Source organism: Dromaius novaehollandiae, chromosome 2 (assembly GCF_036370855.1).
Source record: "Dromaius novaehollandiae isolate bDroNov1 chromosome 2, bDroNov1.hap1, whole genome shotgun sequence".
NCBI classification, from domain to species: domain Eukaryota; kingdom Metazoa; phylum Chordata; class Aves; order Casuariiformes; family Dromaiidae; genus Dromaius; species Dromaius novaehollandiae.
Window position 1 is genome coordinate 89,717,333 of NC_088099.1, and position 19,431 is coordinate 89,736,763.

The 19,431-nt window shown below is 37.0% G+C and overlaps 1 long non-coding RNA gene across 1 annotated transcript in view; it reads left to right on the plus strand.

Annotated features, from left to right (window-relative positions):
• Nucleotides 1–329: 329 nt before the first annotated feature.
• Nucleotides 330–19,431, plus strand: part of LOC135327326 (uncharacterized) — a 31,996-nt gene continuing 12,894 nt past the window's right edge. Inside the window, exons 1-2 of the long non-coding RNA XR_010387438.1 lie at nt 330–426; nt 5,540–5,672. This is a non-coding gene — a long non-coding RNA (uncharacterized LOC135327326). The remainder of the gene's footprint in view (nt 427–5,539; nt 5,673–19,431) is intronic.

A 19,431-nucleotide genomic window follows, 5' to 3' on the forward strand; every position in this document is an offset into this window, starting at 1 on the left:
ACTTTTCTTTCTGTTTGTTTTTTCTTTTTTTTCATTGTTATGTAATGTTTTAAAATGTTTTCACCAATATATCTTTTATAACCCCTTTTTTCTGGATATTATCTTTCTCCTCATTTTCTTTCTCTCTGGACCTAATCCAAAGTTACCTTAAATAAATAGAAAGATTGTCCTTGACTTTATGAACTCTGCAAGTGGTCTAGTGTCTGAGCCACTTACTACTGACTGCTCTGTATCTTCCTGTCCTTCCTAATTGCCTTCTCTTTTTATTTCTTCCCTTTTTCCAGCTTCGAGTCTTCCAGTTCTTTTGAGTGAGATGGCTTTCACACTTGAGAACTGTAGGTATTGTATACCTTATGGAGGACAAATATCAGACAAGAACGAAGGAGTTTTCATACTTAAGGAAGCCATTTAACCCTCAAAATGGAGGTGAGCCACACATCCAACAAATACTGCTGGCATCATGCAGTTTTCCAGTGTATCAAGACAATACAGAACTAGCGTGTAGTGGGCAAGAAGGCTTTCAAACATATACATCCTCCAGTTGTGGTTATATGGTTGGGTTTGTGTTGTTTTTATTTTCATGAGAGAACAATATTGGATGCATTTGACAATGCAAAGGTTATTAACTTTTGAAATGAGAGTACAGATTTCCTTGTTTATGGCATTCATTTTTATTTGCCTTGAATCATAATCATCTTTCTCATTCCCATTCCCCGTTTCCTCTTCCCTCTTCCTCCTTGTCCCTTCCGTCTTTCCTTTCTCTTTCCCTTTATCTCCTCCTTCCCTAATCATTCATGTAAATCAGGATTTTCTGATAAAAACATCTGAACAAATATCTGCATGAGTGCAAAGAGAGGGAGAAAAAATAGAAAAAGAAACCTGAAGACTGTGTGAAGAAACATGAATGGTGAGAGTAGCATCTGCTGTAATACGAAGCAGGAAATGAGTTACTGCCTCATTTATTGTCAAAACAGAGCATATGGACAGCATGGTGCGTTGCCATCAGAACATGGTGTTGATTAAAGCAAACATAATCTATTTGTAAAACAATAATGTCTTTAAAATTGACAAATCTACAGAATCTAGTAAACATTTTTTTAATGTGTTTGGAATCAAGGACTTTTTCAATAACAATTTTAAGGCTCACTGCTCAGTGTTTAGTCACACAGGTTAATTAGCGACTTTACAGTATCTGCAAACAAACATTTTCAGTTCTTTCTGCTTCATATCTATCTGCAAAGCCTGGGCCTTTTCTTGTGTGTTGTTCATCACTGTTCATTTCTTAGTACAAAGTGATTCTTAATCACATGATAGTTGTATTTGTTTTAATAGGAGTTGGAGTTCTTCAGGATCCCACCCCAGTGTAGGAAATCCATTAAACAGATGAATAATATTTCTGAGAGGAATCCCTCAAGATTAAGAAAAAAAATGAATTAGAACCACATAGCTATAACATTTATATATCAAATATATGACTAATATATTAGAAAGACTTATGAGTATGTTACATCCTTTGCCTCATATATATATTTTTTTTGAATGTTGAAGGACAAAAATCTTCTGTGGGTCCTCACTGTCCATAACATTTTTTAAGCAATGCTTAGCTCAACATAAAACTGATGGTAACCATCAACTTCCTATCTTTCCAAACTTTCAGGATTCCCATCATTTTCCTTTTACATAATGCTGCTTTACATTGAGGCACTAACTATTTCAATGTACCATCTAAACCATCACATTAGAGTTGATAAACTCTTCTCATCACTGCCATTATATTCTGGAAAGATATTACTACAATATGAGTAGCAGATCCCATTGATGTTTGTAGCTCTGACATTCAATCGTATTAGGTTTTGCAACCAATTTTTCATTCAGCTGACACTATTACTCAGGAAGTGGAACATCTCCTTTTTCGATTCTAGACTATCTATTTCCCTTTTTGATTTACCTTTAAGAAGGGAGAGCAAGGACAATTGCGGGAATAGATTACTGTGTATTTTTGCATAAGCCTTAAATCTGGCTTCCTGAGAACATCGATATGTTCTGTAAAAGGTATATTATTTGCCCTATTTATGCTTGTAACTTTAACTCACAGTGTATAAACTAGAAGACAGACTATAAAAGATTGAGTCCAAATTTCAGAATGATTTTTCCCCTCTTTCTTTCCAAAGCTGAGCTTTTCTTTAAAGTGTCTTTTTTCATCTTTATCTTGGGGCAGTAGTGCTTATTAGAATATTAGGTCAATCTTATAAGCATGCCATGTCATTTAAATCTTTCTTCATTCTTTTCTGCACTAGAAATCTTACTGTTACCATTTTCTGTTCAGTAATTAGTAAGTGCATTAGTAGAGACCAAGCCTGGGTTTTCCGTTTAATCACATGCCTGGTCACTGAGGGACAGTATTGGAGCTGCATCTTCCCTCCCTTCATCCTGCCCCCCTGAAAGGTATGTAAAATTCTCATGGAAGCAACATACAAAAGTATGACTAGACAGCAATTTTTATAGGTTATCACATAAAATGAATAAAATAAACAGTTGAGAATTTTATTAAGATCATAACCTATTGGATGATCATTTGATATTATGACAATCATTTCTTATAGCAACTCTCTCTCGCTTTTTCCCATCATCTGCGTTTGCTTCTAGCCTCTTTCTTTACCAAATGTCATCTACTCTATGACCATTTTCTTACAACATGAAGCTCACTAAGCTTTCCGGCACAGATCTGAGCAGCGGAGCCCTTCGTTCTTGCCCCTTTGGTCTCCCAGCTCCCTGCGTGCCTGAGACTTCGTTCACAGTGAAGGGCAGAGCTCTTTCCCTCAGCTTTTTCTGTGCTCTTTACTCTGAGATACGGAAGCTCTTGATCTGTCCCTTTCATCTGAAATGCCATCAGAAAGACTTCTCAGAATGAAGCAGCCATCTTCTCTTTCCAGCTGCACGATTGCTGCACACCCATTGCTTCATGAGCATTTGTATGCTTGCACACACACTTTTTGTTGCGTTTTCACGAAAGAATGAACCAAGAATGGTATGAACTTATTTCTCTCTGAAAAAGCTCAAACTCCATCTAACAGTCATATTTATTATCTGCAAACTTGTATGGCATAAGGGAATATAATGACAGACAAATGATCTAAATAATTAATGCTAAACCGCCCACGTTATATGACTCAACATCTGGCACATTTACAAGGAGAAAACATTAGAATTTTTATGAGAAGAGTCTCTGCTTATTCACTGTAACTAATGTTTAGGATCTAAACATACTGACATGTTTGTTAAGCTTAGCTATTACCCAGTCTCCTTCAGGGCTGACGCTGCTAAGGAAATGTGACCATATTTCTTTATTTGTCAGTTATGTGTGTTTTCATAGACACACGCCATATGGAAGTTTATGTATGTTGCAGGACCTGAAGCTGTCAGATCAGTCTAACTGTAAAATAATATCACATGCTCTATATTAAGTGACTGAATAAGAGTAGATATCATGTGAGATGATCAAAAAATAACTTCAATTTAATTCTGCACCGATTATGATTTCTTCAAGGTGCTGTGATAAATAGTGAAAAAAATATTTATAGCTCTCACAAAATAGACAGATTTTAAATGCTTAATCATGGGCTGCTGGAAACATTTGTAATCATTCTGAGCAATATGAAAATCTCCCTGTGAAGGGAAGATTAAAATGGGATCTAAAATCAAAAGTTAAAAAGAAATTAGAGGTATAAATAAACGATTGCGAGGAACCATAAGTTCTAAAGTACTGTAGTTTATTAGGGATATGTTAAAAACCATAAAGTATATAGCTTATTATATACCACTTTCTGACTGGATTTTCCTTCAGTCTACTATTTGGTGACCAATATTCTAAAGCCAACATATTTAACACCTAAAGATGACCCTAAATTTAAGAAATTATTCACAAATTTGTTAAAATCAAAATTCTTTTTTTTTTAAATATAAGTACAAAAGTGAACGAGCAGGTGAGCTATTACAAACATGAATTAAGAGTCAAAGGACAACTCAGCAGGGCAGAGCAGGATTAAGCTTTGCCAGACGACAGTCCACCCCGACAAACCACGGACATTATGTGTGTGTGATTTCCAAGCCCCTTTTCCCTCTGTTGCTCACACACGCAGTCCCAGATACAACATACCTATTCTTTTCCTTCAATATGAACTTAACAAGAGCAGAAAAACCCTGGCAATCAGCATAAATACATTTACAAATTACAGAAAATAGATGTTTCTTGTAAAGCATGCTTTACCTTCACATTCCTCTGCTCCTTACATTAGCAATCATACACCCTCTTTTAGCAAAATATGGTTCTTGCAGCCCATGGATATTGCCAACCATGTGAGGAGCCTTTGGAGCATGACTGATACAGCTGAATCCAAGCCTAAATCACTAATGCTTCCCTGTAAAAAAACATGTAGGCACATTTGTACTGACACAAATACAGATTTTTTTAAAAAAAGGAAAAAAGAAAAGAAAGAGAGTTTAAGTCCAGTTTAGATAGATTAGGGAGAACTCCCATACAGTCCTTCCTGGAATTTTCTGGACTTTAAGATATTAAAACATAATCTCATGATCTCAATGTGTTTTTTTTCTTTGCTGGGTGGTTGTTCATGTTGCAGGTTTGGTGATTTTGTAACGATACATAAGATTTTCTTTATCATTTAATATTTGTCCATGTCATTTTTCTTAATTTCGCTAACATGTTTGCTGTTTTCACACTGAGCTACAATAAGAGACTAAAATGCTATGGTGAATTTGTTAATTTTGTAAAAGAAATGTTGAGAAAGGAAAAACTCAGTGTATTTTATCATGCATCAAAAGTATTTGAACAGTTTAAAGCCTGGCCCTTTCCCTGGAGTATATGTATTGCCACCAAATTAAACAGAATTTTATCAATTTACAATCCATTAAAGAAACTCCCCCCAAAATAAAATTCTGAAGGTGTTCTTAAAAAAAATCTCATGTTTTCCCCAGAATCTTGAAAAAAAATCAAAGATGACTAAAAGGAAAATTGCTGCAGCAAGTGCTCCAGCTTTCAAATATATAGGTGAAATGTTGTCATGGATTGATAGAGAGGAAACACATTTCTTTCTGCAATTTCTCTTTACTCAGCATTAACTTTATAGTCGAGTGAGCAGAAAAATACCCATTTCAAATGAAAAATACAGTATTTCCATTCCTTGTCTTCCTTCACAATTGGCTATTTCCTTCCCAATTGGCTATGAGAATCTGCAATAAACTTGCTCAGCGTTCTTAACGTGCAGTGGAGAAGTTGTAAGTTGTACTATTGTACAGTAAAAATCTAAGGTTTTGTGTGTGTTTGTGTGCGTGTGTGTTTTTTTCCTTGACCTTGTAGAGAAGGCTGTGTAACAAACTTGCTGTTTTGCTAAGGGTGAATATACAAGGTTCACCTACATTTCTGCTTCACTTTGTCATGTAGCAAGGGGTTTGTTATTCTAACTGGGAGTAAAAAGAATCACAGAACTAAACAATTTGTTTTGGTTTTGATTTTGTTTTCTAGGGACCAGCAATGAAACACTAGCTATCTACTGCCAGGCTTTACAAGCCATTTCATTTATGTGATGACATATGAAAACTAGAAGCTTTTATTAAAAAAGGCAATTGCAGAATACTGTCATTTTTCTGTGCAAAAGGTAGGTTCTTATGGACCAGTTTCAAATTTATACAGCAGTGTAATTTTTCTTTCTCTACTCCAAATACTTCCAAAGACAAGGCAAAAGTGCAAGTCCACCACAGTCAGTAATCAAAATAAAAAGTCTAGAAAAATAAATGAGGCCAAGTTATTGCAGATATAGAAACAGGTCATGTTAAATGTGTGCAGATCCAGTGGAATAAATAGATATATGCTGATTTATATCATCTGAAGTTTCTGGTCATGAATCTTTGTTAGCTTTTGTAGATTCCCTTTTTACATCAAAAGATACCTGCAGTGCATCTTTTGAAGGCGCCTAAAAAAGGGGCACTGCCCAAAACAATATAATGGACATAAACCTTTTGAATTTGGAGTAATAGGAATAGGTGTGAAAATAACACATATCCAGGAACTATTCCAGAAAAGCTGCACAGAACCTAAGTGCTACTGGTAAGGTATTCTTCAGCTCGGCAATGTTTTAAAGAGTAGGATTATCTAAAAACAATCTATGAAAACACACCTTCTCCATGTAGTCCGGTATATGCTGACTATACAAAAAGAATTGCTTCAGAAATGTACAGTCTTTTGAATTCCTTCTATCAATGGAAAGCCATTAAAGCTAGGAAAGAGCAAGGTAGATTACCTTTCTGCATGGGTATCAATAAAATTATTAATACGTGATTATTGGCATTTATAGAAATAGAAATATTTCAAATATAAGAAATACCTCTTCATTTTTCTGTCACATGCTTTCTCAGCTTTAAAGAGGCTGAGCATTAAGCTAAGTAAGGCGTTATATCCCCTGGATCTTTTGTGATACATAGAAATGTGAACCTATCTTCCAATCTGCATTCCTCTTCCTGCCGAACCCTGCATCTCCTTTGGCAGCTGCTGATCTTTTTCTCTGTGGTCTTTGCAGAAACCTTATTGTAAGTAGCCCCTTCAACAGAGAAGAGGAGCATGACGGTGACTGCAGTTAATTTGACTGGCAAACTTTACCAACGATTAACTTTAACTAAAAATAAAATTAAAGAAATCAAAGAATCCAGTTAAGAAACACTGTTGCCTGCAATCACCTGACCTATGTGCTGTTTTTAAATAGAAGCAATAAACATATTTTTATTTGTAGTGAAAGCACAATTGATCTGAAGATCAAAAGCACATCAAAATGCATTGGAGAATCACAGTGCAGTGGCATTTTTACAAAGTAACTCCTTAGAGAATAACATTTTTTGAAGTATGAGGTTATGGCATGATCAAGGGCCACTAGGCCAACTTAGTGAGGGCTGTGTAGTAGAGAGGCGGATGAATGTTTAAAAAAAAAGAAAAAAAAAGGGTTATTTAGGGAAGATGGGAGATGTGTAAAGAAAAGAAAATCAGCAACAAGAAGAGGGAAAAAGACACTGAGAGATTTAAAATATGATGGGAACAACCTGGAAAAGCAAGATCAGTACTAATGGAGCAGGGAAAAGAAAGAAAAAAAGAGAAAAGAGCATTGAGTTATTCTTGATTACTCTTCAGAATAGAAAGAGGACTGGGCAGTTGTCTAGTAAGACAAAAATATTTAGCACTGAATCCTCACCCCAAGAGACCAGACCAGCTGCGAGATGACTATTACATACAAATTCCTTACACAGAATACTAAATAAAACAGAAAAGTTCTGAACACCGTAGGAACTGATCACTTTATTTTCCAAGATTAACATCTGGAAATATATTCCAATATCTCCTTCACATTGCACATTTTCAAGGTGCAATTTCTCCGTAAATTCTGATTACTGATTCCTAAGGGGGATCATCCTTAAGGGGACAGGTCAAATTCTTGTCCCTGCCTCAACCTCTGTTTTTTTAATAATTCTTTTCTTATGAGGAAAGCTGTAGCTATAAACTTCCCATTATAGTGGACTGGTCAGCAAGAAAGCTGCATGGACATTAATGTTTATTAGCAAGCTTTTCAGCAGAGTCGTAACTAAAGTGGTCTAAGCTTTAAAACTCTCCAGTGCCAGCTGGAGAATCAGAAAATGTGTATGATGCTTTAATTAACTGTAAAATCTGAAGTGAACTGCATTGCACGATACCTTGGGATTTCAGTGAAGAACGTACATATGTTCTCTCTGCTAATTGAAGATGAGCTGCATTTTAAGGGATTACGTCCCCTGAGGTTGTAGAGCCAGAGAGAGCAGGAGACAGGAGAAGAATTTTAAAGGCCTGAAGTAAACTTTTTGTTAATGGCCTGCCCTTTGCAAGCAAAGTGTATTAACAAGTTATCTTTGGGCTGATTTACTTCATGTTGTGAGGCTTTTATACGGAAATAGGGATGTGGCACAAAAAGGAAGTTTATTATTTCTGTTTCTAGCCATAAAATACAAAAATTGAAAGGCTTTTTATAGCTCTGTGACAAAGCTCATACTTAGGGGTTTTTTTTCCTTTTTCATTAAGCCTTAACATTTTTTTTTCTAAGAGATTCCAGCTTCCACATCTCTTATCCTGCTCTCCAGTCCACCATGCTTAGCCACTGGCTCTCTGTCCATCAGCTGGAGTATTTTCCCTTATCTTTGCCACATGTTGGGAGGTGCCTGTACGAGCAAGCAAACCGTGTCTTGCTCCTGGATTAAGTCAGTCTTTCCAGCTGCTCTTCCTCCCAGTCTCTGCTGTCTCTCTAAGACAAGCGGTGGGAGCACAGAAAAAGCACGAGGAGCTGCAATCTGGAGCCAAAATTCAGCTGCCTCCAATCCTTCCCTTGCGGTAAGACAGTGAAATTGCTGAGCAATCTGGCATCCTTCAGACCTCAGTATAAAGAGACATATTAAAAACAGAGGAGCAGCTGAAGCATTACATAAACGCACTTCATTTCATTCATGATGCAGTGTTATGTCACCTCGTGAGAAGTGTTAAACACACCTAATTTCATATTAAATTGTTGTAAATATGAGGTGAGAGGAAGTATTATTTCTTCCAGATTTATAAGGTCCACATCAGTTGCATCTGGAAGTTTGTGGTATCTCCTATTGTGGCTGTCTGAGACACATTTGACAGGTTGTGAGGAAGAAAGGTATGGCGTGGATTAGAAGGGCAGTGGAAATTGCTTTTAGGTTTTATTGGGGGGAGCAAGAGTTTACAGCTTATCCAGGGTGGTTGAATTCCACTGAGGAGAAAAGCCAGTACTATGGACAGGAAGGCATTAACTGATTAGGTTTGCAGGGAAAGAAAATGTATGAAGAGGCTGAGAAAATGTAGGGAAGTAGAGAAGCAGAGATGAAATTGAGGAGTCACAGTGTCTGCATGAATATGTTGGGACAGGGATATGAGGAAGAAAGAAGTGGGTAAAACAGCCTGGAGAAATGTTTTTCAAGCATGTCTCCAGGTGGGAGAAATAGACTGATTTTTTTTTCCCTGTATGTCTTTATCCTTGATTCTTTCCAAAATTGGCGTGTTAATGAGGGAGTAACTGCTGAATCTGAGTTCGTAATTGGTTGCTCCAAGCTGAAATGCGCTGTGAAAATGGAATGTTTTGCAAGCCGCTTGCAGTTCTAGTGCATAGTTTACACAGGTTGCACTTAAATTTAGCTCAGTAACCAGCTGGGTGAGAAGGTCATTGTTCAGTATGCGGCATTGTCCGAAACACCACATTCTTGACCACCAGAGTATTTGGAAGCCAACTTTCTTGTACAGATGGAAACTAAAAAGAATGCAGATTGATAAATCGCTATAAAGGTAGATACCTCTCTTGACAATTCACTGCGAAAATCAAATGGTTAATAGTTACGTAGCCTCAGTTATGTCAGCAACATGATTACAATTTGTCTTACAGTTGAAACAGAGTTTTGAAAATGCAGTAGAAAATATTGCCAACACAATCGAAAATGATATGTGGTTGCTGAAAAATAATGCACCTGTTAAGTTATATTTCCTTTCCATATTACATGTTATTTCATATGGTGCTATTAAAATGTGGCACCATATAAAATTAAGGAAAGGAATTAAGGAAAGTAAAGAAACTGAGTGTTTCTGTATGTTCAGTACATAAAATATTGAATACAATCAGAAGGGAAAACTGTTTACATCTCCTTTGTGTGAAGTGTATGCCACATATAGAAGATGAACATATAAAACATCTCATATAATATTTAGCGCAAGTACCTCAGAAGATGTAAATGAGCTGACTTCCGTTAACTTCAGCAGGCAAAAGATCTGATGCCTAAACTATAGGCTCAGAGCCAAATTATTTTGGGTCATATTTCTTTCATCCTTAATTCCAAGTACAAAAGAGAGAATGAATATGCTATGGACACTCAAAGTGCACTATGTGTTACTGCTATTGTAAACACTGAAGAGTCAGGACTATGCCAGCCCTCCTCACTTCTTCTACACTTCATGGATGCTGAACATTTGATGTCACTCCTGTTTGTCCAGAGCTACACTTTTGTGCTTATTAATGCTATTGCTCTTTATCTTTTTGCTAGTGCCTTAATAACAGTTTGACAGACAGGTCCTGTGATGAGTAAACTTAACTGTGTTAGAATTCTAAGATCTTTTTTTTTTCTTATTTTTGATTTTAAGCCTAACTGATGCCTGCTGACTGGGTGGACACATATTTACTTGTTTTACCTAAGTACTAACTCTGGAGCCAGCTCAAGATCAATATTTATTTTCAAGTGAGGCTTCCATTGACAGGGGTACACAACATGACAGTACAGAGTAACACAGAGGCCCCTGGGCAATCCAGATCCTCAGCTGTGTGAAGACCCAAGTGGCTGAAATTATAATGTCTTTCAAGGATCAAGACGTGCATCCCTCCGCCTTCCCCTAATAGAGCAGAGAGACCTCCTGGGGCAATCTCCTCTCTCTTTTGTTCTCCTCCACCTTTGAACTGCTCAGAGACCCGTCTGCCCTTCTTAGTTACAGAATAGATGTCTTGCGCTTTTCAGCCATGCAGTGATTTTGGTATGCAGCTTGTAGAGTCAGGAAAACTAGACACTGCTGTGCTAGACGCAAAGTTAGGAAGCTGCTGGACTTGGGAGCATTTTTCATTCTTTGCGTCTCATTGGGGGAAGGCAGGATATCCTTGAGCATCAATGACTCTGTCAGAAAGCAGGGATGTATTTACATATTATTTGCATACTGTAAATAGCTGTGTTCTTCTCATGAATCTTGCATAAAAGTGGCATATCATCTGGCATAATGTGCCAAATAGAAAAGGTTTGCTTAAGTTTTATTAAGAAGATAGAATTTGGATTAAATATCAGTCTGCTAAGCACTGTTCTACAATCAAAAATATCTTTGTCTTAGTATTTAGATTATGGCAATACTGAAATTATACTAAGCAATTAAACTTCCCAAACACAGAGGAGATACAATCCTTATCGACTTCAAAATCTTAAAACAAAGTTAAAAAATCCTGAAAAGTGTTTTAAAAAAAAGAAAAGCAAGAAGCAGCAATTAAAATTCATAAAAGCAAGACTACCTTTTTTTCAACAACTAGTAATGCTTATTTACTAAAGAAGGGAAAAAAGACTATACATATATATATTTATATAAAAGGTGTGTTGTTTGATGCTTGTTTTCTGATTTTCTCTCTCTTCATTCTGCATGTATACTGCTCCAGTGAATCCATATGCATGTCGTCAGATTCAAGAAACTATATCGTTGCCATTGAAGTCTGGAGTTATGCACTCCAAAGTATTATAACCATGCACTGATTAAAGATTAAAGTTAAGATTGCCTATGTAATGTTAGCGCTGCCCACCTCTGAAGCAAGTTCCTGATTAAAGCGCTCCATAAAAAGTGACCTTCTGGGTCACTAGGTGACTCTACCTGAGCTCCAATTAGCTACAGTGCAAGTGATTTTGCAGTGCTGAGAAGAGCAGTGTTTGATATCATATCTTGCCAGCTAATTACATCCTTTTGTTGTAAAGAGCGTAGGTGGAACTGGAGAAGATGTATTCTTAGCAGGTGAAGGGCTCTGGTAGACCTTGGCAGTGGATTAAAATTAGATTGCAGAAGCTGATAACATCACTAGGTGTCTACCCATTTTTCTCTCAGATATTGCCACTTCAGCACAGAAAAGCTGATCTACAGAAATATTTATCCCAGGGCCGGGTGATAATAGCATCTTCAGCTGCCCAATTTCAGTCATCACCCAATATCTATTAGAGTGCTAAGGCTCATTGTAAATTGGAAAAACTGAGAAAATGCCCTAGAATCTGATTGCACTTTACTGTCCTGAGTTATACTAGGATAGCATTAAGATATTCAGGACCAAATATAGAAATGGATCCTACTTTACTTAGTAAAGGATTGTTTTTAAATCTCTACACTTTGCATAGCCTACCCAGCTACAGTTTTTTTCCAGATAAGGCTGTAGTAAAGGACAGATTATTTCTCTCTTATGACAGAGCAGAATTTATGCCTTTCAGCCACATCCAGCTTCTAGAAAGAACCCATATTATTCCAGAACTGTCACAAATGTTTGAGTAGTTTAAAAAAAAAAAAAAAAAAAAGAATGTCTGTGGGTTCCCCCCGCCCCCCCCCCCCCCCCCCCATTATTAGTATTCTTATAAAGCATGGTTACTGGCTTTCTGCCTTTCAGTCTTGGCTAATGCAAGCGCTGCCTACTCCCAAAACAGGACAGAGGTAGGACACAGTCTGAAGAAAGGACGGTGGATACAAAAATGATTTCAGAATGTTAGGACCCAAGTTATAATGCAATGTTTAGAAAATTGAGGGAAATGAAACAAGAATACATGAAGAAGAAGAAAACAGCACTGAGAAATGAAGTAACTCAAAGCAGTAATAAAGGAAAACCCTATGTCTTTATCTACACAAATACAGTTAAATCCATTTTAAGAAAATCCCAATTCTTTCTTTTTTCATCCCTCCCTTTTTTTTAAATAAACCAGTTGGGCTGTGCTCTGTTGCTACTTTCCTTACTTTGTTTCTGCCTGACACATTCTGTCTTTGCAGCCCTGGCTATTAGCAACTTAATTTAAAATAATTAAAATCAAAGGTGAAAACTGAGATTTTGAAACAGACATTTGATCCTAATGCCTGAAGCTTTAAAGAAGGCAACAGTGTCTCAAGAGCATCTCAAAAATCATGTAAGTTAATAATCCTAGAGGTGCAGAGAGAGAGATATATGTGGTAGAAAAAATAAGAGGTAGAATCAGGACTGAGAGGTTTAAAGGGAAAAGAGAGTTGTGGATATAAACTTGGAAAAAAATAAGATGAGGAACATTAATATTGCAGGGGGGAACTAATCATCATGAAAAGAACAGACAAGAGAGATTTGGGTATTGAGAGGGGGAAGTAGATGTGAAAATTAGTTCATAAAATAGTACATTGAAGATGGCTATCCTAAGTTGCAATAGCAGTAAGGAGAGTCCCTCTGCTAAGTTACAGCTTCTCTCCTTTGTCTCTGATGGTCCCAGCTGCTTGAAATCCATCTTTTTCTATTTTCTTCTGTTCTTTGGTAGCTAACATTCATCTCAAGTTTCTTCTTCATGTTTTCGCTTTCCCCTTTTGCCCAGGAAGGGATCAAGAGCAGTCCTCTTTCTTCTGAAAAGGATTTCTCTCTTCTTGCTTTAGTCCTGCCCCATCTTCCTGCTGTGAGATTATTGGCTTTTCAACATGGGCTTGTAACCCTTCCTCTGTGGAAGAAGAGTTCAGGAGTTAACCTCCTTCCTTTATCTCCTTTCTTCTTTGCACCTTTCAGCAGTTTTCTGCATAACTCGTTTAAGAAAGAAAAAGGAAAGGCTGAGTAAAGAGGGTGGATGAAATGATCTCACAATACTTCACCTCATCTTCTGCAGACTGTTTTTTGAATCCCATCATCTCTGGAAACCACAGGGCCTTCCACTGTAATTTCTTGTGGCAATATTTTTGTCCAAGTGTCTACATAAAAGCATGGAGTAATACCTGTGATTCTCTGAGAAAGAAAAGTGAGAGGCAATTGATTTTTATACTAAAATAAATACAATGGCTTTATCAAACCAGAACAGTAGCTAAATGCTCTTAGCTTCTTTATGCATTTTTGGGGGTATGCATTTTTAATTCTGCAATCTTTTACCATTCTTACTTGTGAAGCAGTGGCAAGTGCAAATACAGTAGCAAAATTTACATTTTTGAAGTGATAAGGTGAAATAACCTAAAACGTGTTTGTGTTAGAAGGAGATGTTAGACTGTGTAATCAATGTCAGGTAGGTCTAATACTAACATTTCTATGCTACCGCCTAGAACAACTGAATGATAGTTTTTTGTAGCATTACTGTTTCTGAGATACCTCATGAACCACAAGTTACATTCTTGCCCAAACATAACTTTAGAAAACAAGGCTATTTGTTTGGTCATCCTGGCTTGATGTATTGCAATGGCTCCATTATTCTAAAACTAGTGACACTGTATTTTGCTTCCTCTGTTCATTCCCATCTTAAGTGCAATCCACTCTTGGCTAAGTACACAGAGGAAGTTTTCACACAGTTGGGATTCGCTTGTTGAAAAAGTTTTGAGATAAATTTGAGAGAGAACAAAGCTTCTTCGTGTCACTACGAAGCAGTTGATGTTCTTCAAAATTTTCTGCTAGCACTGTGAGACCATTATACCGAACAAGCAGAAAACATACCCTTGATTATAGAGGTAGATTGAAACATTATTCAGCTGCTCTGTTTGCATGCAAAACATGATCCTGATATTTCAAAGTGACTGAAAAAGAGTCAAGCAAAATTCACAAGTCCAGTTATCATACTGATGTGATGGAAAGTATGGTTCATAAAATCTCAGAGGATATTTCTGAGAAGACTTCTGAAAATGGTACACAATGATAATAGATAAAGCAATAACAGATGAAATAGTCATGAAGGGAAAGTAAGTGATTTTGTGTTTGTGATGTATGGATGATGATATGCACGTGTTGGAAGAGCTGATTAGACTTCATAATGTATCTGGCGTCAGCAGCCAGAATTTAAATATACAATTATATAAATCTGAAGATCAACATCTTCAAAGAATCCTTGATGTGATGAGGTCACTAAAACAAAATGTTTAGGTTCATTTGTAAGAAGCTACCTGTATTTGTTCTTTCTGATGTCCTTGAGGCCTGGCTATTGGCCACTCCCTCTCTTCTCTTCCCTCACAGGCCCTGCATGAGGTGCAGACCTATAGCTCCTTTCTCTGACTATTTTCTGCTCACTGCATCCCACAGTCTCTAGTAGCTCTTCACCCTGAGTAGACCTGCTTGCTCCCAGGAAAAGTGTAATTTGACCCATTTCAGAGTTGCTTCCACGGCATTCACAGAATCTCTGCTGAGGTTGAGAGGCACCTCTGGAGACTGTCTACTCCAGCAGGTTGCCCAGGGCTGTGCCTAGTCAGCTTTTGAATATCCCCAAGGATGGAAACTCCACAAAATCTCTGGGCAACCAGTTCCAGTGTTTGACCACTCTCTCAGTAAAAAGCTTTTTTCTCATGTTTAAATTGAATTTCCTATATTTCAGTTTGTACCCGTTGCCTCTTGCCCTTTCACTGGATACCACTGAGAAGAGTCTGGCTCCACCTTCTTTGCTCCCTCTCATCAGGTATTTGTGCACACTGATAAAATCCAACTCTTAGCCACCCAACCTACTCTTCAAAAAGGAGTATACCACCACTGGGAACAGCTGAGAATTAAGCACAGAGGCTCTCACAGACTGCTTTTAGAAAAACAGCTTTTTTCAAGTACATTAAAACACCTAGATGAGATGTCTTGTCTGAAGATTTAAAATATGAAAAATTATTTCCTTCACTAGCAAGCACCTTTCTGTCTAGTCAGACAGAACCTTCCCTTAAAACATTTTACTTCTGGATAAATATCTGTTGCAAAGTACAACTGGGGTGCAACCCCCAGGTAGGATTTGTAGAGTCTTCTAGAGAGAGATGTCTACTGCCTACTGCTGTATACTATCTGCTGCCTACTGTCTGCTGTGTAATCAAACAAGATTACACGTAATACCCAGGTAGCAAATACCATGAATACCCATATTAATACCGTGTCAATAATCACTGTGTCACTTAGCAGTGCACTCAGTCATAACGTCCTTGGATAATCGAAGTTCCCAGCTTTCCTGTTTTGTAGGTTCCTTCTTTCTGCAGTTCAGACAAATCCAAAAATCTTGGTTGCTGCATATCATATAGCGGGGCTTATATACTGATCCCCTTTAACTATCTAATTGTTGACTTTCTTTGCTAGTTTTTTTAAGTATGTAAATAGGCATAAGCTGCAGCAATCCAGCTGCTTAAGTTGAGTATATACAGAACAAACAGCTTGTTATTCCGTTTGTTATTTCACCTGTCAACAAACAAAATCAACTCATGCTTCACCTTCCCCTTTTACGTATGTGCAACTCTTAGGAAAAATTATTCAACATTAGCATTTCAGAGACTAAGACAAACATTTATGCCAAAATGACCAAGATTTATGCTTATGGAGGACATGGTGAAAGATTATACAAAAAATCCTGAAAGCAAATAATTGAGTTAGTAACGAAAAAAAGGTTGCAATAGAAAAAAAAAAATTTACTGTTCTGGTACTAACTGAAATGAAAAATCCCTACTGGTCTGTTCCAAATGAGAGAAGGCTTTCTCATTTAAGTGCAGAGAGATGAACCTCTGGTGATAACTGTTTTTATTTTAGTTCAGTCCAATGAAACGTTTTCTGGACAAAAAAAATCTGTGGATGTTGGATATAGTTTGAATGCTTTGGTTTTCAAAAATAGAGAAAAAGTTCCCCAAACAGGCACAGGTAAACTCAGACATGCAAATTTAGTTGGAAGTAACTGATTTTGCAAAAGCTAATGTTGAACAGAGAGATTCCTATATTCTGTAGATTCCTGAGGCCTCCATAAGAATTCCAAACATGATAGAAATACAAGTTTCAGATGGTTCCAGGTGTGTGGTTCTGTTTTCAGCTATGATCAGCTGATTACTTAGCATCATCTGTTGCAAGCCAGCTGTCAGCTTACAGGGAGATCATTGAAGTCAGTTTGGCTGAGCAAACACAGTTATTTCTGAACTGAATGTCAATTGGTTTCCAAAGCAGTAAAAGTAATGAAAGTGGTGATGTCAGTAGCAGTAATCAAGCTCTACAGGCAAGCATTATTTTGCTGCTCTAAATCGTATTAAACTATGGCTTTGATTAACAATGAGACAATTTCTGCTCAACAGGTTCAGGCTTCTACTTGGGTATTAGGATGAAATTGTGTGTTATTGGCAGATCAGAAATGGAGAAAAGTTGGTTTCAAGAGCCCAGCACGAAGAACTTTGTTTAGAGCTTTTTTTCTCATATTTTAGACTGTTGTTAGTACTACTGTATCATGGACTTCATTTATATACTTCTATTGCACAGAGAAAAAAGTATTCTTGGGTTAAATTCAATGGTTCCTTTAATTTTTCCAGTAGTCTTTAAAGTAGAGGCTGGGAGAGGGCTAAAATATTTCTGTTTAGGACTACCTCAGCAGCAAGAGCTATGGTACACATTCTGTAAATTCTGATTCGTTAGGACACAGAGGCCTGTATATCCTATTCACAGATGGCAACTCTGCTGCTTTCAGGAAACACTAATCATACTGCAAGGTGCAGAGGAAGTGCAGTGTGTTGCTTGTCTAATTGATTGCTGGATCGAACAGATTTATAGTTGTGATTTCCTGAGAAGCTGCAGTTTGTCTGGAGTGGCTGTGCATTTCTCTGCTGTATGTTTGCAAATCCCAGATAAAGCTAGAAAGTTCTCAAAATCTGCCTTGACAAAGGAATACATTCAGGGCACTTCTACACACTTTCCCATCATAAGTAACCATGAGCAAGACTGAAAGAAATACAAGAGCAGCAGATCCAGAGATTGGAAACAGCAAACTGAGTTTGAATCAAAACAGTGCTGAAAACTTATGTTAAGGATGAATTTAAGCTTGAAAGTCATACTAAAATATCTATATAAATATCTGTATCTATATATGTATATAGATATATACGCATATATAAAACTTCATAATTTTGAAGTCAACGTCATGATCTCGTGGATAGTCTGAGTCACGATTTTTCCACCTGCCAGTCTGATGGTGGTACAACTCTCATGTGAAGTGTAAGTTTCCATGCCACTGAAAAATGAGTTAAATGATCAAATTTATTACTTTAATTTCTCATGGAGACGCACTTCCTCCTTTACCTTTCTAAAATAATGTATCAATATGCCCATTTTTCTTTATGGCTATTCTCTAACACCACCATTTCAAGAGTCAAGTAAAATGTAGGGAGGAAAGAGTTTAATATTAAACAGGGGCAACTGTAAAGAAATTAACATTAACCCTCTCCTGCTGCACTAAAAGTCGATCAGCACCAACGTCTATCAGCCAGACTTGAAATAACAGAGTATGCAAACAGCATAATAATTACTAAACATGCTTCTAAAAAAAAAAAAAAAAAAAAAAAAAAAAAGCCTTAATATTATTCATTTAGATTAAACAACCATCTGGCTGTCTTCTTAATCACTTGACCTAATTGCAAGGTGGTCATTTAGCACATGTTTCAAAGTGATATTCAGGTAGATGAAGTTACCAAGAAAAACATCTGTTTTATATCAGAAATTAAAGTTAAAGTGCTGATGTGCCTCCGGGATTGGTATGGAGTCCCTTGTTAAAATTCCACAAACCAAATCAAGGTATGATTATAGTTAATTTTCATGCTTCTGATGAAGCTTATTTGCTTTCTGGCTACTGCTAAATCATTCCTGCAGGGACTCTGCAGACAGCTTATCAAGAGCAAATATTTTTCGGTAGACTATTGCCATGTATAGACACAGGGAGAAATGGTTTTTTGGGGGGACTAGCATAAAAAAGTGCTGTGCAGATTTCTAATTGCCTTAATGACAGAAAGTAAAAGGACTTGAGAAGCTGTTTGTGTAACTCTGGTAATAACACCTGCAGAGTTGATCCTGGACTAGTGTGACTGAGTAAATGAAATGAGCAATGGCAAACACTTGCCATATGTGTTTGTTGTTCTGTCCTGCTGTCTTCCAGCTTAGGTATGTGGCTGTAAGAAGGCATACTTTTAGAAGACTTGAGTAAACCTCATTCTTGTCCTGTGGGGCAGATGGTTACAGGGCCGTAACCTTCGCTGGCATGGAACTATCCTAAAGCAACAGTTCAAATGTCAAATAACCGTTATGGCAATTTAGAAGGGATCATTTGGTTGTTTAGCTCAAGAGGGAGATATTTCATTTTCATATCAAACTGTATGAAAGCTTTTTAAATAACAGTAAAATGAAATTAAAGGCTGAAAGTAATGTCGATTAATTTCTATTCTAGTTTGATTCCCTTTTTTTCCTCTAAATGGATGACTGAGCAAGGTTGAGCTAATTTTATGTAGCATCTGAATGTCACCAAATCTGTATTTTTTTGATTAAAAATAAAGTTTGGATAAACATATTTTTCCTAGATATAATAACTAAAAAAAAGAAGGCACAGCAATTGCCATTCAGAAGGGGTGTTATCCTTCACTGCTCTATATCTCATTATGGTCAGCAGGACTTCTGAGAAAGGCACAAGAAAAGTCACAGCAGACAGTTATGGCTGAACTTGTGCTTAGCTGAAATTACTTCTCTGACAATCAGTTAGAATGCAAGGTATATCCTGAATCATAAAAGTTCAGGGAATAACTTTTTTAGTTAGTATGATTTAACTACAGAAATTTTCATAAACCTATATCGCATATCTCAGCAGTTTGCTACACTAACGAATTTCTTG